Raw genomic sequence first — 23,843 nt, forward strand, 5'->3', positions numbered from 1 at the left:
AATAGTCACCAGATACAATTCCAATAGTTCATGTCTACTAAATCAAATTGCACTTCAGGAATTGGGGGTTTGCAAATACCCCTTAGCAAGAAACTCCTGCTTCCTTGCAGAGTTAATGGAAATGGGTCTCCCCACAATACAAACAACCAAGATATTCATATGGTATCAAAACAGCTTAATGAACATTTAATTAGCACTAAAGATGAAGCTAGTAGATTTAAGCACATTAATCACAATCAAATAATAATTTGAGTTTACAAACTACTTTTTAAAGACAACACTTCTTAAGAATCCATGTCTCCAATGTTACACATGTACAGTGAATTTCTAATTTTATTATCAAAAATTACAAAATAAATTTTTTAATTTTATTTTTAAAATTACAATTTTTTTAAAATTAGTCATTCTGTTAATTGATACATGCATTGTCTCCAACTTTACACAAGTGTGCAAAATTTCAGATCGATTGAACAGGTAGAACTGTGTTAAATATTGATTATAAGAATTGTAGTGGACAAAATTATTTTTTTCACTTTTTGAGGTAAAAAATAAAAAAAATATAAATTTTGAAAATTATTCATTCTGCCAATTGATTCATGCATTGTCTCCAACTTTACCCAAGTATGCAAAATTTCAGATCAATTGGACAGGTAGAAGTGTGTTAAATATTGAAAATAAAATTTGTAGCAGACAGACAAACAAAACAAGAAGTGAAGTTAAAGAGAAGTGTTGTAATAAAAGTAAGATAAATGGAGTTAAACCCAACACAAACTTTCAGATAACATATATAAGTGAACTAGGTGACATGCTTGTCAAACCACCAACATGAATTTTGGATAAATATGCCAAGGACACTCACTACCATCAAACGGGGCAATACAGGACGTTTTAAGCTTTTTTTGTTTATAAATTCTTACCATGAAACATTTCATAAACAAATTTGGGCTTATTTCAAAAGCCTTTGCAAGAGTTATTGTATGGCATCTCTGAAAAAATTCCATATGCTATTCATAAGGTGCCAGATGCAAAATATAAGCATCCAAATTACCCCTGGGAATGGGGTAATCTGGGACACCTGAAATAAAACTTAATTTTAAAACGTTTGAAGCATGCAGAGTGTACTCATCCATTACTAACAGTACTCTGAAGTCCCCCTCTTCTTTTGTCGACAATGTAGATGTAGAATAAATGACATTTTCTGTGATTTCCCTCGTTTTTCCTATATTGATATATTACCATATCCATTCATGACCGTATTATTGATGTGATATTACCATATCCATGGACATGCCAATGAGCATTGATAATGACCTTGTCCACTGCAAGTTTCATATCAGCAGCCATATAGCATTTCTTCTGTATCTGTAAGCTTCAGGACAGCTTGTAATTTTGCACCATTTTAATTGGGTCAAGTGAATTCACTATAACAAAAATAGATTGTAAAAAAACATACCTGAAACAAAAATGAATATTTTAGAGACAACCATTATATTTTTTGAAGAAACAAATCATAGTTTAGTTTAATTACTTTTCATCCTATGCTGCATGGTGCATAATTCTATTTATGACAATCTACACACAATTTTGTGATGAATGGTGATGCATTAATTTTTTCTTAAGCAAAATTTTTTGCTGAGCGGGGTAAATGTTATTAAAATTCTTGGTTATTTATTGATTTTTTTGCAAACTGGAGCCTTTGCTAATTGAGGTTCTACTGTACATGCATTTTTAAGGGTGTCCCTTATTACCCTGGGGGCAGGGGGGTGTCCCTTTTTACCCCATCTTGCAGAAATGGCTGCCATTTTTGGGGGGGGGATGAGCTACGCAAATTTCATCAATCTCGTTTTAAAGACAACATCTGTGTGCAACTTTCATGGGAGTAAAATTTTTTAATATGGCAAACATTTTTTTTTTGCTACAGACCTTAGCAGAGGTACTTAAATCCAAAATCTCACTTTCACACTTTTTTCCAGGATTTTTTAGAGGTAGTAAATGTATGATTTCCTAACTTGCTTTATGCTACATAGACAGTAAAAATGTTGAAATTTAGCTACTATTTTTAGTTTTACAATATTTTTATTAGTTTTGCTACTACAACATTTGTTCAAAATGTGGGATGACTGTCCTGATTTACCCCACCCGTCCCTTATTACCCCGTTTGACAGTATTGCTGAGATGCATTATTGCTATTTTTCAATGCAAGGCTATAACAAATTTGCTGCCAAGATAGCAGTTTTGTTCCAAGTCAGGGTTGGCAATGATTAAATCAAAATGATTAAATCATGTCATTAAATCACTTGATTTTTTTATAAAAAAATCATGATTTTTTTTATTTTTCCGATTTTTTTGATTTTTTCATATATTTAAATATATTGAGTGGCAGTCTTTAATTTATATTGAGGTATTGTTATTGTTATTCATGGTTTAGTATAAATGTACTATAAATGACAAATTGGTATATAAACTTGTTGCCTTTAGTGTGTATTAGGTTCCAATAAATTGAATGTTTTTGGTACAGAGGCATATGAAGCCAGTTAAATGGTCAATATTTAGCTTATTACCTTGCTCCATACAAACTTTACAAAGCTAATGAATAGACATAGTACCAATAATTGTTTACCCAAAAATCCCTAAGTGGTAAACATCACCTTGGCCTGTTGGCCATTATTGAAGGCAATAAATGCCCTTTTTAGCCATCCATTATGATCCATATACTGGTATTGTTAGTAGGCTAATTGCAACATAAAAAATAACACATCAAAACGACAAAAAAGTTGAAAAAACCAAAAAAATCAAATAAATAAAAAAAATCATGAAAAAATCAAAAAAATCATTGATTTTTGTTTTTTTTGATTTTTTAAAAAAATCAAAAAAATCGCCAACCCTGTTCCAAGTTCCACTCATGAATACTGATTGACAACTGAAGCTTTTTCTGACATATACCATAACTCTGATCCAGTTATCTATAAATTTTCACAGCTTTATTCATCAATGGTTTACTAGTCTGTATTACTTCATTAAAACTAATATCAATTAGATGAGTTTACTTTCCAAAGTCTATAGACAGATGATTATGTGGTACTTGTCTTAATGATCGCACTAGCTTCATTGTGTCAATCCTAATCTTGATGTTTTCATGTGTAATCCTTTATAATTTTTCATCACAAATTTCCACACATCTCTGCTGCTAGATTAAATTATCAGTAACTAATTTTCATGATTGTAAGGATGTAAAATTAGGGACATAAAACGAGTTCTAGAAGGCACTGAATTCAAGGCAACAACAGTAGGGAAAGACTACGGCATGTCGGTTTGTAGCCAGTAGTCATACTGTTAGCAACCCATGTAATGGCATTGTCAACTTGCTGTAGCGCATCTTAGTGACTTTAGTATAGCTAACAAGAACTGCGTTTATTGGGTTGCTGAGTTGAGGAGTCACTGTGCTTCGGGACTGTGGAGAGCGGGACGTAGACAGGGTTGAAAGTTGAGTTTGAAGATCCCGTCTGGGGTGTTCCAAGATCAAGGCATCCTGATCTCGTATTGATATGGTTAAGCCACTTCCCGTAATTTGTATCTATAATGCCAAGTGAATGTATTTAGGGTGTTCCTCTGATAAATGTATATTTGCATTAATGTTTAACTGTTCCATTTAGTCCTGTTTGAAATAATGCTTGTTGATTAATAGGAGAGTTTTAAGGAGAGTACCTCACAATTGTTAGAAATGAACCCAAGGAAGCAACCAGCTTCATCGCAATGATTATGATGATAGTACATTGTCTCAGTTTTGGAATGAATCTTCAAGCTAACTTTAATTTTGGCATGATAAAATATACTCCCTGCCTTGCATTTAAGTTTAATAGTGTTATTAGCAGTATCATTCATTCTCATTTTTATTTCTAACAGCAATTATTATGCACCATTGCCCCATTCTGTGCTCTATATACCAAACTATTCAACATAATATCTCAAGCAATAAATTCATCACCCATCACCTTAAACATAATCTCTATCTACTTGCACTCATTGGCTTGTCACGTCTTTACAAGTTTGACTAAACTTTATTAACAAAGCATCTCTTTTATTCACACTTTTATTAGACTAACTTAGCTTCCATTCCTAATTTATAGTGCTTTTATTTCTTAATCCTCCCCGCAAATAACACGGGAACATCACAATCCATGTACGCCAAGATTCCAATGCTGATACATTTATCAACAATATGAATTGGTGGTTACCATTTAAATTATTTGTCTAATTTTTTAGAATTTCATTTATATTACATAAATTTGTTTACTTCCATGTCAGGACAAAGGGGAAAAATATAAATTATGTAAATTGACATATTTGAAAAAAACAGTACAGAAGGAAACAATCATGAAAGCCAAAATGTTTAGCTACAGAAGCAATGCCACTCCCCCTACAACAGCATGACTGGTAATAGTTTAGAGATCAAGATATAGTTTCATCCATCTAGTTATGAATCAAAGTTTCATCAAGCTAATTAATGACAAAACGTGAATACCATTCAGATGATCCATCAGAATCAACAAGTGAATTAGAGCGAGATCTTTTAGCGAATACAAAGCCTATTGCTTGATAATGAAGCTTATAGAAAAAATTAAACTGGTTTATAATGAATGGAATAATGCAATTAGAGGGATATTATTGGCAATTTGAGCTGACTCAAAATCATATAGTGAATTTGGACAAGGTTATAAAAGGCACCACCCATTGCATATTCTTCAATAAGATCAAAGATTTTTTCTTAATATTAGGGGGCTGAGGTTACTAATGACATTTTTGCCGTAAATCTAATTGGTGTACCGGTATGCCTTTTAATAATTTTTATTGCAATTTCAACTAGATAACAAATCATCATTGTACCAGGCTTGAGGAAGCAAAAAGAAATAATTACAAGTAACAATTGATTATATTCTATTGCAGTCTATCATAAATGGCAATAGCATACCTAGAATAGCATAGTATAGTAGCATCAGTGCTGAAGAATAGCCCTAGGCAGATTAGGCCTGTTGCCAATTCTCGTACTTATTGTGACTTGTCCACAGATCTAAAAAAATATGGCTCATTACTCACTGCAGTTAGTGACAGAGCGCATTTTCTCGTGCGTGAAGTCCCAGACAGACGGACGGACTTAACAAGCACAATAGCGCCTTTTTTCCATAAATGAGAAAATGCTCTGGACTTTTATTAGTTCCAAGGGGTGCTAGGCATTCCAAGTTTGAACATATACTTATGATTTCCAAGCTCAGGAGTACCGTCAAACGGGGTAATAAGGGACAGGCGGGGTAAATCGGGACACGTTTCCCACATTTCATAAAAATGATGTAGCAGCTAAACTAATCAAAATATTGCAAAACTAAAAATAGTGGCGTAAACTTCAACATTTCTCTTATCTATTATTTATAAAGCTAGTCAAGAAATTGAACATTTACTATCTCTAAAAAATAGCTGAAAAAAGTGTGAAAAGTGCGATTTTGGAAAAGTACCTCTACTAAAATCTGGAGCAAAAAAAATATTTGCCATATTAACAAATTTTGCTCACATAAAAGTTGCACACAGGTGTCGACTTGAAAACATGATTGACGGAATTTGCCTATCTCATTCCAAAAAAAAATTGCAGTTATTTCTGCAAGACAGAGTAATAAGGGACACCCCCCTGGGGTAATAAGGGACACCCTTAAAAACGCATTTACAGTAGAACTTCAGATAGCAAAGGCTCCAGTTAACAAAAATATTGATTAATAACAAACAATTTTGAGTACATTTACCTCGATCAGCAAAAAAAAATTACTTATCAAAAAATTAGTGCATCATTGTTCATCACAAAATTGTGCATAAAATGTCATAGTTAGAATTGTGCACTGGGCATCATAGAATGAAGTAATTGAACTAAACTATGATTTATAAATATGATGGTTGTCACTAAAACATTCCTTTCTGTTTCAAGTGTTTTTCACGATCTTTTTTCCATAGTAAATTCACTTGACCCAATTAAAATGGTGTGAAATTACAAGCCGTCCTGTAAGCTTACAGATACAGAAGAAATGTTATAAGGGTGCTGATATTAAGCTTGCAGTTGACAAGGTCGTTGTAAATGGTATGTTCATGGATATGGTAAAATCACATCAATAATACAGTAATTAATGAATATGGTAATATCATATCAATGAAGGAAAAACAAGTAAAAATCACAGAAAATGTCATGTATTTTACATCTACAATGAAAGAGGGGGACTTCAGAGTACTGTTAGTAATGGATGAGTACACTCTGCATGCTTCAAATGTTTTAAAATTAAGTTTTATTGTAAGTGTCCCAGATAACCCCATTCCCAGGGGTAATTCGGGACGCTTTTATTTTGCGTCTGGCGCCTCACGTATAGCATATGGAATTATTTTGGAGATGCCATTCGATAGCCCTCGCAAAGAGCTTTAAAATGAGCATAAACACATTTCTGAAATGTTTCATGGTGAGAAGTTATTAACAAAAAACGCACAAAACCATCCCTTATTATCCCATTTGACGGTATGAATTTATGGTAAATGAGTAAGCATTTGATGAAAAGTCATGAAATCTATAGGTAACTCTAAGTGACTGCAAGTATGAGGATGAGTGGAGGATCCTAGTGGTACTACTATTGGGAGTTGCGATACTATGGTATCTGGTCTGAGACATGTTACAATCTGATAGTTTTGCAAAAAGTTCAGTGGTTTATTAAGTGGTTAATAAAATCAATTTTTTTTCTTCATATTCTTTCCACAATTTCACCAACATTGAAGCTCAAGAATTTAGTTCATAAACTCAATAGCCAAGGTACAGTGTATCAGGTGGCTTGTCTTAGCAGGGCTGGTTGCAGTGTCTAACAACACAATCAGTGCTATAAAAATGTATTGTAAAAGGCATAGAGAATGATGAGAGAATGAGATTGACTGCACTAACACTGACTCAGTAATACTCAATATGGATATCGAGTGTTTATCTAGTCTTGCATCAACTCGGAACTTGCAGAGCAGTAATTCCCCAAGTGGGTTCAAACGTCAAGGTAGCACCACTTGCTGGCAGTATGAGAGATAGCCCATAACAAATGCTTTAGTTCTGCAGGAAAATTACTGAGCAGAATGATTACATATTATGTTAAAGCAGTGTCAGCATTCATCAAGCCATTAGACATGTCACCTATTCCTAAACTTGAAGAACATTTACAGCTTGTTATGGTCTTGAACATGAACCTCACTGCTTCAATTTTGCTGTGCTTAATGGCCTCCTCACCAATTTGACCAGAACAGTTGCAGGTAGCTTAGTTCACACCGACAACTTTCTGCTCCAATCCTAGTACTATGAACTGTAACCACGGGACCACCCTGCCAAATGGGTTTTGTAATAATTTTATTACACAGCCTAAGCTTACTGCTTAGTTCTGCCGAGCAGGTACTGAACAGTGCGATGTGGCTTCTAGTTCCACTCAAATTATGAGGCTTGAACAAAGTTGGAGCTCCCTCCCAGGATATACTCGACCAAAAATATTCCAGAAATTCATTTTCGAATTTTGATGGTGGTTAGGAAAAACTGAAGAGGCTAAACCTAGATTCCCCATATGCAACAATTCTGATGCAACATCATCCATATAATTAAACTCAATAATAGCTAAATCATTACTAACAGAGAATCAATATTTTCAAAATGTCACCATAATTACAATTACTTGCGAGGTTTTCGAACACACCACATACTATGAATACTAGTACTACTTTTAGATCTGTCAATAAAATAAGCTAGGTATTGGCAGAGTCATGAAAAGAGATCATTTCAAAGAGGTACAATGCTGCTGAAGAAATCATTCTTGCATAGAATATTTCATATTTATATTATTATACAATATTTGAGTGCCATTGCAATAAAAATCTTTATGACACAAATGTTTAAATGGGAAGACACATTAAGTATAAGAAGCATTGGATCAATGATTTCTAAGCTTAGGTGAATGAGATAGTGGGAAAACAGTGGAAACTTCATTAGCAAAATACAATGAAAACTTAATAGCTGCAGAATTACAGATTCATAGACAAATAGGTACAAAATTTGAAAACATGCAAGATTCTCGGTTCACTTATGAAATTTTAATCAATATTTTGTGGCTGCAAATTATGACAAGACACACAGGGAAAGCCTTGCCTAATTATGACTATAACCATGCTGATCTGAAGTCACAAACAATTTTAAATGCCTAATTCTGCCGTGAAATTCAACAAGAAATATAAAAAACTTTCTTGTAATGATACATTAATTTGATTATTAGAGAGAACTTAGGATATTCCAGCTGATTCTTTGTGTCATTTGTAAAATTCACATGCATTCTCAAAAAATGGCGTTATGACGGCTTTTGCTGTGGTGCTTGAAGTAATGGAGCCTTTGAAATGAAACCCTTCACTCACACCTCCAATGCCTTCTTTATGATGAATCAAATTATATTTCTGGCTATGAAAGCCTTTATCTGAGATATAAAGAGAGTGAAATGATTCATTCTGCTAAGCTTCTCTATAGAGCCACTGGTTGTAGTTTTACTGATGTTTCCAATTATCTTGGAGGCAGGTTGGTAATCAAATGGGTATAGCCTTGGACTCAAAAAAAAAAATTCTGTATTTTCTTCACCTCTTTTGAAGAATTGTGCTTAGCACTGTGAAATTTTTACCAAACCTCATGAGTACTACTAGTGTATATACTCAATAATTTCCAGGCATGTAACGCTAATAGTTTTTATTTAGGGAGCTAAATTATTATAAATAAAAAAAATTACATTCTCTCAAAAAATATCCCAGTGCATTATAAGTGAATTTTGCCCTCAAAAACAATATACCTATACCTAGAGGGTTTGATCTTATTTCTTCATTACCAGCTTTCTTTTGTTGAGTTCATCAAGATTTGGCTCCATTTAATGAATTAAATTATCAACTGGTTACATGTCAAAACAGATGAAAGTCTAAGGCTAGGCTCTCCAAACTGCAGCACGCGAGCCAGATCTGGCCCACAGCTAGGTTCCATCCGGCCTGTTGGATATCTCATAGTTCAATATAATTTTTACAAAAATCAAGCTTGATATTTATTTTTGGTTACGCATGAACTAAAAACCAGTCATCGGCATGACCGGCCTGTGAAAATTTCAGAAAGCTTGCTCTTAGTACTTGGTGAAAAAAGTTTGAAGGCCCCTGGTCTATGGGCTTGGCTCCCTTATTTCACACATATGACTGTAGGCTCGTATCGATGACTAATATTTTACAAATTAGTTTTATGGATTTTGAGTTGATTTATGCCAAAAATAACAACAAACATGAAGTTATAGTCTCTAAAAACATACTGTGTCTATATTTAATTAGAAATATATTATTTCCAGCTAATTTTTTATTAGTATTTCACTTTGAGAAAATACAGTACACAATTTAAGCTAACAGCAAATTGAAATTGCTGTTAAAGTTACAGACTAGGTGGGATTAGTATTAAATAGTAGTTACAATCTCAGAGAAATATATTTCTCCAGGAATGATGCAACAAATATGACCGAAAAAGCATCCAATAATTTATATGAAAATGCATAAAATGCAAAATGTACCTTAACATTTAGGAAATATCTGGTAGTTGCTCTCTTTATTTCATTGCATTATAATAGGTCCTGAATGACTAGGTATAAAACAAATTTTATGGCCTAGTAATATCTACATAACTTTTTAATTTGTAGGTTTTTTTACTGTCCACTATTGCCATAGTTTGTTTTTAGTCTGTGACAACACCATGCAAACTCCAAGCTTTTGCCAGGTTGAAATAACACACAAATAGTTAAGTAAATTCAAGAAAATGATGAGGAATCCAGTAATATGATGAATTTTTCTGCTTTACAACAGCACTCAATGAAAATGATCATAGAAATAAAAGTTCATGTGATGCAAGCACTTTTGATGCTGCCAAAAAATTACCTACCAATAAATTTATTACAGACAATTGTATTCTCTGAACTGAACTCTCTGCTTGGCATAGAAATTGTGCACTCATATATTAAAGTGTGTAATTTGAATATTGTATTTATTACAATTTGATTACATAAGATGTGGGTCATTCAAGAGGAAAAGGAGATCAAACAACCCTCTTTTGATGCCCTAGCTCTTAAAAAATGATGATAGTAATGAATTCATGACTAGGTTTAAAAAGGCATTCAAGGTTTTAGAGCAAAAATGACCTGAACAGCTGGGACTCCCAAGACTTTCAGATGCCACACAGACTTCCAAATCCAGTCTATACAACAGAATGTTTCCAAGGAAGGCAGTTCTAATGCAGATCACCATGATATATTCAAATGAATCATGTTTCTTTTTCCAGGAAACTTGTAATGATAATAATAATAGCGGTTTTAGGGTTTGTAAGGTTGTAGGCCTGTCGCCAATTTTTAACATTGCAAGGTTGTAGGCCTGTCGCCAATTTTAACCATTGCAGAATATTCACAGCTTGTTCAGGTCCCGAATGCGCAACTCACTGCTTCAATTTTGCTTAACCACCCGGCCTCCTTGCCGATTCTGACCAGAAACTGGTCCACGTTGCTAGGAACGAACCCGCACCTCTCTGCTCCAATCACGGTACTCTGAACTGTAACCACTGGGCCACCCTGCCAGTTGTACCATTCCAACAAAAAAATGGAAAGCATTCTCTCATGTACCATTTCAAATTATATATTATATTCCCCTACTAATCCATTTCACACTGAATTTGCTTGGAAAGAGGGCTACATTCTTTGTCATTGATTGAGACTGATTGAGCTTTATAGAATCTTTGGTAGGGTTCACTAGTTCAACTTCTTATTGACTCTCACACCCATTTCACTGCAGAAGCTATGAAATAAACTCAGTCAATACTACTTCAAGAGTTAAAACTTATTTGAAAAGCTCTTTCAGCACTATGAACAAAGCTTGCCACTTGATTAACTTCTATCTCATATCCTTCCCCATTAAAAATTTGGCATCTCACCGCAAAATTTACAAATCAATAGGTTGAATGTGGGTTGCATACATCCTAACTTAAGAAAATAATTTATATACAATTTTATAAACTTTATAAGCAAGCAGCTTTACCAATAGTTAGGAACAAATGGATGCATATATATCTTGGTTACAGCCTAGCTGCACTGTTCACCTGTTTCTATCAATCATTGATGAAAGTGCAATTTGATAATGTCCTAATTAGACACATCAGACAACACTAAAATAATTTGCATATAATAATAAAATGTGAAACAGAAATGTGAATTACTTCTTTTTATGAAAGAAATGCTCATTGATGGAAGGTGATCATTCAAAGTTTGCAAGTCCGTGCTTTTTCAAATACTTAACTGGTTGAATAACCACAAAATATTCATTGCAAGGTATATGCATAAATATCTCAAAAATGACTCCCTAGATGATTGAGCATTGCCGACAAAAAAAAAAAAAACAAAGTGAGAAACAATTTTCATCTTGGCCAGAAATTGTTAAAGGCTGCTAAGTCAATAAAATTTTATCCATATTAATCCGGCTGCAGCCTAGAAAAATATTTTTTACACCTAAAACAGACATGAATTTTAGACCTAGCCACAAGATTTCATTCAAAGCAGTAAATAAACTTCATGTTCCTCCAATATTTCCAGAGTTTCATTTAATCGTTCATGGTAAGATAACTTGTGGTTCAGATGCTCAGGCATGTAACAGAATCAATATTATTCAATAGTATATATTATTTACCAGTATTAAATTAATACCGGTCACAACTACAATTTGTAGCCTACAATAGCAACATGATGACTGTAGAGCCGTTTTGACTGTGACAGCATAGAATTACAGAAAAATGTTGTTCAGTTTTGTTTACATAATAGATTGTTTCTATTGGAACTGAAAGCCAGCAACTTAACCGCAAGTGGAAAATTGGGCAGAAACTTGTGTGAATTGGACAAAAATACCCATGACTTGGAGCAATTTCATCTGTTCCTATAGTCTTTTACAGAAAAAATTAAGAAAAATGGCCTATTTCCACCACAATTTTTTTTATAATCACCAGCAAAGCTATCTATCAGTTTTAAGCCATCAGTGCCATGTAATACCTGGATTGCCTGCTATTTTGAGAAATTTCTGCCCAATATTCCAAATTAAGTACTCTGGTAAGCAATAACATTACTGCAGGTGACATTGATTGCAGCAAAAAATTTAATTATGCAGGAATCCAGTGAATCATTCATCAAATCAGAAAAAAATATTTCCTGGAGATCGGGTATATACTATATACCTGCTAGCCAAGCCAGTACCTGCTACCTGGGTACCAGAGTATCAGACCAGTATCATGAGTATTAGGTATAACCATTTGCATGATTTACTGGCATGGAATATGTCAAACGTTTGAGGCTTTGAGCCACAACTAGAGTCTAGAGCTGTCTCCCAATTTTTGGAGCAGTAAGACTGAGACTCCTGTGCTGGGCCCAGCCTGCAGAGAGTGGATGAATATTGCAAGATCTTTGGCGACGCTTCAGTAGCAAAATTTACGCCTACAGAAGATCTTGCCAACACATTTAGAATGAAATTCTTGCATTTAATATATTTGTCAGTCTTTGGCCAACTATTTAAAAAAGTAAGGTTTCCGGTATGTTGGATGGATCAGGATGCAGTGAAGCCTGTCCAGAAATCAGTTGCGCTGAGTTCCCGCCAAAAAAATGTGAACATCAAGTTTACGATTACGTAGTTGAGGTCACATTAGAGCAGTCAGACTGCATTATCACATGTTCAGTTGACACTTGCTGTACAATTAACAATCGGACTGTTTTTAGGGTAAAATTAGGTATTTGGGGTAACACGTACATGCAACCTTGTAAATAAGTTCGTGGCTTGTAAATAGTTTTTCATTACTCACCGTAAATGGCTTTTCATTGAAAATAAGATTACATTCATAAATAGGAAGATTTCTATGTGGAGTCAATTTGGATGATTTTTAGGAAAATTCTCTTTAACTTAAAGTAAGATAATTGAAGACAATTTTGATTAAAACCTTGACTGCTTAACACTAACATTGAAAATTTTTGTTTCTCATGAATTATTTGAATACTTTAGTTTAGAATGTGATAAATAAGCTGCAAATGATTGAAGATGAATACCAAACTTGCAGCATGAATATGGATGACTCTGAAGACTAGTTCAATGTGGCCTCATGTCATGATGTCAGGACAGTTTAAAGAATTTTATTTTCAGGTACAAAATTGGGTGTCTTGAAGAGTTGCTCAAGGTTTCTCAAAGGCTGAATGGCTACAAAACGGGGCTCCCAAAGTAGAGACTGGTGAAAACACCGGGGCAGAAAGTCCCACACCAGGGCAGATGATGCAGATCCTGGGGGCACTAACCGCTCACGAGTCACGTGGGGGCACTAACCACTCACCTGGGAGCACCAACCAGTAATTAGGGTCACCAACCGTCAAAGTGTCACGGAAGCTCAGCACAAGAATACCCTTGCTTCGACGGTCAGAACAGGAATCCAGCGTGAAGCAATTGCTCGACGACAAAAAACGGAGAGCTTCAAACTTTCCGCGGTAAATGAAAAATTACTGGATAAATAAATTCATTTTAGCAAAATTCGTTGGAACATTTATTGTATGTATTTCTTATCTATGTATATCTCATATCACCATTTTCAGGTGCATGACATCATTCTAGGTTATCACTTCGACGAAATATGCCTGACATAACGTCATACATGCAACAATGCCGTCGTTGGTAAACGAAATGGTTGCAGAATTGACAGAATAGCACAAGTAATAGAGGTTGGAAGATTTTCCAAATAATTATAACAGTTTCTGAACATTACAGTAGTTTCCTCACCTAGACACGTTCTTTAAATAATCGTATCTTGTTGCACCTGGCAATGGTATGCCAACTCATGTTGACGTCACTACTCGCTCATTCCCAGGCAATATCATTAGAATATATTTGGTCGATATGAGTTAAACATTTCTCAATATATACATGCCTCAATTTTAAATTTCGTAATAAAAATGCCCCGAGTCGGGTGGTGCCGTCACGAGATCGCCATTATTCAGGAACGAAGACATTTCAGGATCACCCGCACGCCAATCAACACTCGGTAGCCAATGAAAATTAACCGTTAAAACCAACATTTGCCATTCAATTTTATCCACTACTCATTGTGATAGTATTTTGTATAAGATCTCCAGATAACATTGCAATTAGTTTAGTGAATATAAATGAAGTAACCGCCCGTGGTTGAATGGTCATGATAAGTATAGTATAGTATAGTATCTTCAGCATTAAATAAATAGGCCTGGATAGGCCTGTCGCCGATTCTTGTACTTTTCTTGACTAGACTGGCCTTACGGACGGAAGAGATAAGATAAAATCCCGTGGGATCGATGCAAATGATATGTTTAATGCGTAAGGGTTGAATGTTCATAAACGCGTTTGACGTCTACGGTAATACTGTCAATGAATGTTAACACAGATCCTAACAACACAGATCCAATATTCATGAACGTGGTAAATATCCACGTGTCTGATATACGTAAACGTGTTGGATGCTAATACTGAATAATTTCATTTTCGTGTTGGATGCTAATACTGAATAATTTCATTTTCGTGTTGGATGCTAATACTGAATTTAAATAATTTCAGTTTCGGCCGAGTGGCGACTAACAGTGACACGCAAAAGTATTGGATAAATTACAGTTATCTTTATATCTCAAGTTAAAGCGCGAGATTTTACCTAATATTTGGTCAGTATATTGATAATGGTACCAGAAATATTATATAGAAAGGATATTGATGAATGAGCATTGTTTAGATTTTATCCAACAAAACAGAACAATAAGCCCACGTAAAAGTCTTGGGTACATGTTCAAAAATTTACAAAAATAGCTATTTTTAAGATACTCAAAACTCGTTTTTCGCTTTGGACGTTCCACTAATCTCATATCGTTATCTAATTGGCCAATCAGAGCAGTTTGCCATTGTTTACAAGATTTTGTGTTCCGGTGAAAATATTATTAAGCTTCATTTATAAAATTTAATTTATGATTGTGAAAACTTGACATTTGGCGACAGATTTGAGTCAAAAGATCATAGATTGTCACAAGAAAGGAAGGGGTATCGAATTATATCCAAAGAGCTTGACCTATCATTGAGTACAGTTTAAAATATCATCAGGAAGCAATCATCCTGATGATATCATCCGAGCATGCTGTTGCTAACCTTCCAAGACCTGTGGTCGTCCAAGGAAACTAACGGACGGTAATGCAAGGTGCATTAGCAGAAAGGTAAAGAAGAACCCGTTTTTTGCTCGTAGTGAAATTAAAAGCGACCTGGAGGAAGATGGTATTGATGTAAAAAAGGACACAATCAGCAGAGCTCTAAATCGTACAGGTCTTATATCAAGATCCTCACGAAAGGTTCCTCTGTTGAAGTACCGACACGTGAAAATAACAAGAAATGGGAAATCGGACAAAATCCTGTTCAGTAGAAACAAAAATCAAACTTTTTTTGACCAGTACGATTTATAGGTCTGCTGGTTGTGTCCTTTTCTTCTAATTTTCGTTACGATGAAGCACGAAAATCTCTGCCAAGTTAATGTCGACGTGGTGAGAATAAATAATAACTTGTGGATTACATCATGATCGCATGTCTCCGAATCACCATGTATAAAATATCCTCCGTCCTCATGTCTGTACCCTGAATTTCATTTGATGATTGGCATGCATGTCTGAATTATTGCCGCACACTCACGTATCTTTTGATAGGTATAGGTAAAATATATAATATTAAATATAAATAAAATATATACAGGTAAAATCTTGCTAGCGCTGCGACCACGGCCAGCGCGGGGATATTCTATAAGGAGGCTACGGGTTCAGGGGCACGGGCGGTTTTGGCTCATCGACGGGTGACTTTTTCCCGATTTCCCAGACGGGAACATCCCAGTTATTTTCCCATATAAACATCCCAGTTATTTTCCGCAATCATTTTTTCAGCTGAATATATTATTTTATAACTACAACAATTGCTGGGCCTATGGAGGCTTGCTTTCCATCAAGTAAGATAAACATAAACACATATGGCTCTTATCTGTCGCTTGCTGCTTGAAGAAGGTAACTACAAATGGGTTTCCTCGTGAGAACCATTGTTTGTTGAAATGTTTTAACTGCTCTTTTTATTTCAGTTGTTTGCGCAGAATGATAGTCCATTGCCTTTACTATATTTTTATGTTATTTAAAGAATTGCCTGTTTGTGCAGGCTGCAGGGCAGTGAAGCTACCGCATATGTCTTTTAAAAGAAGTACCCCTTAAAATTTCGTTTTCTTTAAAGAAAATCTTTCATGGCGGACTGCAATACTCTACCTCCCCGCTACTTACAGTATATAATGAATCACTTTTTTACGTGTTTAATACTGAATAATTTCTTGATCTAATCACTTTTTCAAGTCAATAAGTCGCTTACCTATTCATTCCATTGTGGTAGAGAAAGTCATGTAACGGTTACATAAATTTTTCTCATCTTCATCTTTTCATCACCAAGTAATGCCAAAAAATAATGACACTCTAATTTTCGGTGTTGGTAAGTTACCAAACTTGTTATATATAAATTTAAATTGATCGTTCACGCGACGTATTCCAGCTAAAATTCATAATATAGACGTGTATATAACATCCTTGATTGGAAACCTGTTTGTTTCACTTAACTTAAAATGAGAACATTTTATATTTTTTTTAGTTGCAGACTTAAATAATTCATTTCATTTTCCGCAACCAGCTGTGAATGTTCCGCAATATTAAGAATCAGCGGCAGTTCTACCGGTTTAATCAATCAATGGTCCGCTTTTATTATTACTATTATATGTCGAACAAATGTGTACTGTGAAAGTTAGAGCATTAAAGCAATTCGGCGGATCCATTTGGAAACGTGAAAGGACTTTTTTCATGATAAGTTCAGAACACTCATGAAATCTTGATGTAAACCGTGAGTACTTCGTTATATTGACCACAAGAACATTAACTATGGAGCGCATTTTGTAAGTTTTAAAAAGGAAAAAATATACGAGTTACTCCTTGAAAGGTATAACTAAAAGTTTTTTGATCAACCGAGGTGCATGGATGACTCAGCAGGGTAGTTTCATTTAGTCACCCTATCAAAAAGTGATATCATTTATATGGATTCAAAATGATATTTTAAGTTGAACACGCTTATTTTCTCATCGTATCATATGAGAAAATGAATCAAATCACCGAAATTGGATAAGAAAACTCTTAGAAATAGATAAATTATGACTGACAAATTATTCCTCTATATTTATCCATATAACTATGAAATTACGTGCCGGTCTTACTCCAATTCTGCTATAGGTATGTAGGGTAGCAATAAGAATAATGATTATTTAAGAATTTTGGAAGTTGAGAAACTTCAAATAAACGGCGGTGCTTTTAAATGAAATGCATCCAGAAATAATAATGTGTGATGAGTAACCATTCAAAGATTAGTGTCTCCGAAAAATGTACGCGGCAGAAAATCGATAAAAATCATTTGCCATGAAGTGATATTCTTCAAATTCCAGGGCGGAGCGTTTTTTTCAACTGTTTTAAGTTCAGTTTAATAATAGTGCCGAAAAGCTCAGGAAGTTTATGAAAACGATGTGTAGAATAATTTCAAACCCCTAGGTAGATTCTTCCATAATTCGAGTGTCGTATAGAAATTTGATATTTACGGAGGAATTGCATATAAACGAAAATTTTAACGAAGATCGACACAGCATTTTTAGAAGTCAAAATGGACGGAAATCATCATAAAACGTCTTAAGAATACTTGAGACTTAGAATACTTGATACGTCTTTAGAATACTTGAGACTTGAGACTTAGAATACTTGATACGTCTTTAGAATACTTGAGCTGTTTCCAGATTAAAAGGTGTTAACATATTGACAATATTAACTTACCCCATCCTTTTAAGTTCTGATTCCTCGTTCATTACTTCCTGGCTTGCCTCATGCTGACGAAAGCTGATGTAATGGGCAATAAAGAATCGCTACCTGTCAATTAAAATTTAAAATGTCCATTAATGCTGACCTTAACTTTTAAACATTTTGTGAAACACTGAGAGAGAGTTAATACTACTTCAATTTTTGAGATGATATTTTGATATCAACTTTCCGTAAACTACTAGCCTCCCATTCCCGGAATTTTGACTTCCACAAACGAATGGCTTCTAATAGCTTCGTCTCTTCCTACTACGAACGACAGCATCATCGTCCAAATAGCGCTCGAAGCATCACATCGCCGCTTACATTCGGTACGTTGAATGGTACGTTGTCTCTACTCAAATGTGATTGAACTCTACTGTATATGTGGGCGGCACTTGCACAGAATAGATTAAACATTTCACCTGCAACTATCACGCCGATTAGCTATCGAATAGAAATACTAACTCAGTGATACAAGCGAATGCCATATGAACGACTCTTCGTTAGAGAGTTTTAGATTTCGGTTGAGAAATTCTACGTAGGTATTATTCCTGCAATGCGTGAGCTCCTTAATGTGTAATATGTCTCATTCACGATGACATCAGGGGTGTGCTTCAGCATTGTGACCTCATGCCGCGGTCACGTCACGCAAGCGGCGGAACAACTCTGCTGTGTTGCTGCCTAAACGTGAGTGAAAATACGACTGAATCTGTCATCTTTATTAGGCTGTCAATGTTTAAACATATTACGTACAACCATATTACGTATCCTGTACAATATTTCTCTTGGCTGATGGAAAATAATTCATAACATACTTCAACTTCTGAGTACATTACACACGCAGGAATGTACACAAACTCTCTTAATAATGCATCATTGTGTGTAAGAAAGCATCATTATTTTACGAAAAAAAATTCAGTCTCATCGATGATTGTTATGCCCTTTACGTTCGAACAAGCAAGACAATATGATTGCATTCATATTTCTTGATCATACCTTGGAATGTCCAGCGTCTCTCGCGGATTTAAATTCTGTTGCGGCTCTCCTCCTGTGACTGTGAATGTGCTGAGAAGAGGACCAAGAAATCTGTCCGCTTGCAGCTCTTTAGGTATACATAATTATACATAGTTACCGGCCGAAGCCTTTATTTCTCGCCCGTCAAGCCGTTCATTGGAATGCTTTACTGACATTAAGGAAGGCCCCAAACACCGGAGGTATCAAGAAACTTATATTACTTGTAGTGTCTTCACGATATTTTTACTCCCGTCGTGCGGCCTTGCCTGTCTTCAAGTTATCTATCACTAAGAAGTATTAATGTCCACCGTCCATTCCCTCCCCATGGAGGAGGTTGAGTCTGGTCGCATAGCTAAGCCCAACGAAGCTACTGACGAGTTCTCAGCTTCTACAAGGACTAACACGCGTAGTATCTCGAGGGTCGAGCTGTGATTAAGAGATGGAAGAGCAACATGTTTCATGTAATAGTTCATTAACTTTATGGTAGTTTTTATCTGCGATTGAATTCGCGGGGTTTATATCTCGAAAATTCTATTATAATTTAACATATCACATATCGGCCATGTTTTCGGCCACGAACAATCGGTCACGTTTTTATTATCTGCCAATTTTGGCAATCGGCCACGTTTTCGCTATGAAGTTTGTGCTCATATTTTAAAATATTTAATAAATGCATAGACTAGCCTTTCTCGACATATGAATTAAGTTGTCAATTTCAGACTAGATGCTAATAATTTGGCTAGTCTGCTAATTGCAGCAACTCCTGGATGTGCCCACCTGGGTCTCAATATATCTTTGAAGTTTTTCAACTTCCAATAATTAGATTTTGAAATAAAAAATAAGATTGAAATAAATGGTATATGCAGAATTATGCGATGCAGTGAAAATGGTATAAAATTTTGAAAGAAATATGGAGAAATAAAGGAAATTATTCCTGAATTACATGAATTGTTGATTTTTGCATAGAAACACTCTCAATAGTAAAAACATGTTTCAGTTATCATTCACTAATATGAAAAATGGAGGTAATTATTGTAATATTTTATTGAAAAATGAAATGATTTGTAATGTTTTTCAGATGGGTGACTTAATTAAATCTTAATTGAGTCGATTCATTCAACTTGAGTTGACGTTGCACAAGTTTTTTGCGACACCTTTCTTGTTTTTAATGCAAAACGAAAGTCACTGCTTATTTCATTTCAACGTGATTGTAGGAACTGACTTCCTACAGTATCCATCCTGTTGGCATCTGTCTTCGTATCATCAAGTATAAAATTCCATCCGTCCGCGTATACGTGTAGTTCCTCTCAATTGCATTTGATGATTTTCATGCGAGTCTGAATTGTTGTCGGTGACTTACACATCGCTTGATAGGTACAAGTGAAATCTTATTAGCGCTACGAGCGCGGCCAGCGCGGGTGAGATTATAAATGGGGGCAACAATCACGGGCTCATGAGCACGGGCGGACATTACGGGCGTAAGGCGTTGTCTTGTTCATCCGCGCGGCCCTTGAGGCAAATTTTTGTTCATGGCGCCATTTTTAAAAGGAATCATTGACAATCACAGCAATTACTTGTTCAGCAGAAAATCTTGTTCCCTGAATTCAGTCATTGCTTGGCTAATAAAGGCATGATTTCTCTACAGTAAAACAAACAATTATAGCTTTGGAGATAGCTGTTTTAATATGACAGCCGCCTATGGGTTTTATCATGAAAATTATTCCTGCTTTTTTCGTGTGTTTTGACAGTCATTTTTTTATTTCGTTTGCTCTCACTGAATAAAAAATAAACCAACGCCTTTCTTATGATTTTTAGTCGATTGATTTTTTGCAGAGCAGCCGTAGATATTGTTTCATCGTTACCTTGAAATTTCGTTTTTATTTCACAGAAATCCTGCAAGGTTCCCTTCTATTTTCACTTAACTTTTATAATTAATCACTTCTTGTTCTAATCATTTATTTAAGTGAATAAATCTCTTTTTCATTCCTTGTGCCAGCCAAGTTGTGGATATAACAAAATTTTCTCATGTTCATTTGGAAAACTGGGACGATAATTGTCAATATTCTTAAGTGGCCAAATAAATTATGTAAAAAATTTAAATTGATGGTTCATGGCATCAAGCAACATATTCCAGGCTAAATTTTCAATAGAAACGTATTTATAACTGTATTTTATATCAATTAGAAATTAGATTGTATCAATATATCAATTAATTCATAGGATATTCGAAGAGAGGGTAGATTTGGAAACGTCTCCATATAATATGTCGAGCAAATATGCATTTTATAAGTTGGAACTTTTAAGTAGTTCTTGAGAAAGATTCGCTTCCGCATAAAAATCTCTCATAAAAAGCATTAAAGCATTCACACCAGCCGTGCAAGACACCTGTCATGCCCAGGGTGTGCATGCTTCTATAGAAATGCATTAAAGAATATTGGACTGGACCGTGACTGGCATATGCCTGCCACGTGCCAGGCAGTCTGGTGTGAACCCGGCCTCAAGCCGTTCCATTTAATCCTTTACTGACACAGGAAGGACACCAAACACCGGAGGTATCAAGCAAACTACCCAAGTTATTATTATTATTATTTGTGTCTTCAGGATATTTTCAGTCCCCTCATGCCTTCATGCTTGCTGGTTTCAAACCACTGCTGAGTCCTCATCTCCTACAAGTTCCTACGCGCCAAGTATCTTGAGCTTTGAGCTTTGATTACGAGACAGAAAAGCATGCGGTTCCAAGTTAACGTTCATTCCTTTCATTGTAGTTTTTATTTGTGACTGGATTTGCTGAGTTGGTGTTCGAAAATTCAATTTTAAAGTGCCACAAACTAACTATATAAATATCGACCAAAACTATCGTAGCAAACAATAGTCCTTTTTGGCAGTGAAGTTTTTTATTAGCATTGACCTATTTTCTAGGTCAGTCGCTAGTCGGCTGAGTGCACCAACTTAAATATGTTCTTGCACTCTATTTTTGCTAATGAAGTTTTCCAACTCCCAAAATTCAATTTTTAGAAACGAACGTAGTGTTTGTAATGTTTGGAATTAGAGCCCTATTAAAATTTGAAAAAGTTTGGTGGAATATTGTATGAAACCTTGAAAAAACATCATTTAATAAGTTTCACAGAAATTGATCATCAATAGTTGTTGATCGTTATTATAATCATGCAAAAATATGAAGAAATGTATGCAGTTATTTGTAAAAATCAATAAAAATTAAACAATTGAAGCATGTTTTTGTGTGGGTGACTTAATCAAACTTAGCAACAAATATTGTTCCTTATATGCACAATAAGTGCCGAACTGTAGAACAGTGTTTAAATTTTACTATAATGTTAACTTTAATTAGTTAATTCAGAGTGTGCCCATTGAAATACTGTAGTTAATTTTCCTATGAAAGAACTTATTCCTGATCTTATATCTGAAAACCATTTTTCGAAAACTTAATTCAGAATTATATTACTTCACTACCACGAACAACAGATTCAGCGCGTGACATCCACTGGGTTTGTTTTGGGTTCATTATTTTGTTCTTTCACAAATTCCTCATTTTGTTTCAAGTTGCATCTCAATCATCCACCAGTGCCTTCGTTACCAATAAAAGTGTCGGCAATACCAAAGTTCACTTCCCTGCACGGTCAAAGTTTGGATGTCTGGCTGGCGCTGACGTAAGAGCGTTCGGAAGGCACCGTCGCGCTTACACTGCAGTATATTCGTGTTTTTACTTGAATTGATAGCAGTATAATAGGTCATTTAATATGCGATGGTCTAACAAATTGGAAACTTTAAGAAATAAATTTATTCCAGATCAAACTCTAGTATCTCTAGATGGTCATTTCTCTCAATGTTCTCACACAAATGACAAACATCGCACAGTAAAAATTAATAACAATAACTTGTTTGAACTAATTATTTTCACCAATATCGCATATTTGTTAATTTAATTTTCATTTTCTTTAAAATTTTTCCCTATTTATTTCCTACTAATTTCATAGAAGCTCTGGTCACCGTCAACGCCATTTGCGTCTCCTCTTCTCTCAACTCGAGGTTTCCAATAAAAACTTTGTAATACAAGTTAGAATAAATCTTTTATGTTCGAATAGCAGCAAAGTTGCCCGAGACTATGGCGACTCTGGGACTCGCCTCCAAAGCTTGCGACGAGGCGTGAATGAAACGCGTGTGGGTAATTCAATCACATTTTTATTGGTATAATCAATTCCATACAAAACAAAACGCAGTAAAATTAATCCCACACAATACAAACTGTCTAGTTAATGACATTTGTAAGAATGTCATCTTGAGTTCACTCACAATACGCGCAGTCTTGACTTTAATGCAAGTCTCGTAGAATGTAACTTGTGGCGAGAAACGCTCTTATAACTACTGGAATAAAAACATAACGCTAATAAATGAATGTTGCAAGACGTGAGCAACAAGAGGCTCACTCCGCTCTTATAACTACTGGAATAAAAACATAACGCTAATAAATGAATGTTACAAGATATCGAGATAGCAATCCGAATCAGTAAATCAAGATCAAATAATGATAAGTATTACAAGTGAATCCATACATTTTATACCAAAGGGAACATTGAATTCGTAATAAACATTATAAATACCAAAAGAAGTATACATGTATTTCTTGTCAAAATAATTTTTAGAAATGCTTACAAGTTAGGTCTAGTTTCTCAATGCACTTATAGCTTCGTTTCGCTCCAAATAACACTCTCATCAGCATTAAACACATCAAGGATAGTATGAAGATGAGACACATTGAAATCCTCGCTGATCTTAATATCA

The sequence above is a fragment of the Hyalella azteca genome, unplaced genomic scaffold (genome assembly GCF_000764305.2).
Source record: "Hyalella azteca isolate HAZT.00-mixed unplaced genomic scaffold, Hazt_2.0.2 contig654, whole genome shotgun sequence".
Taxonomy (NCBI): domain Eukaryota; kingdom Metazoa; phylum Arthropoda; class Malacostraca; order Amphipoda; family Hyalellidae; genus Hyalella; species Hyalella azteca.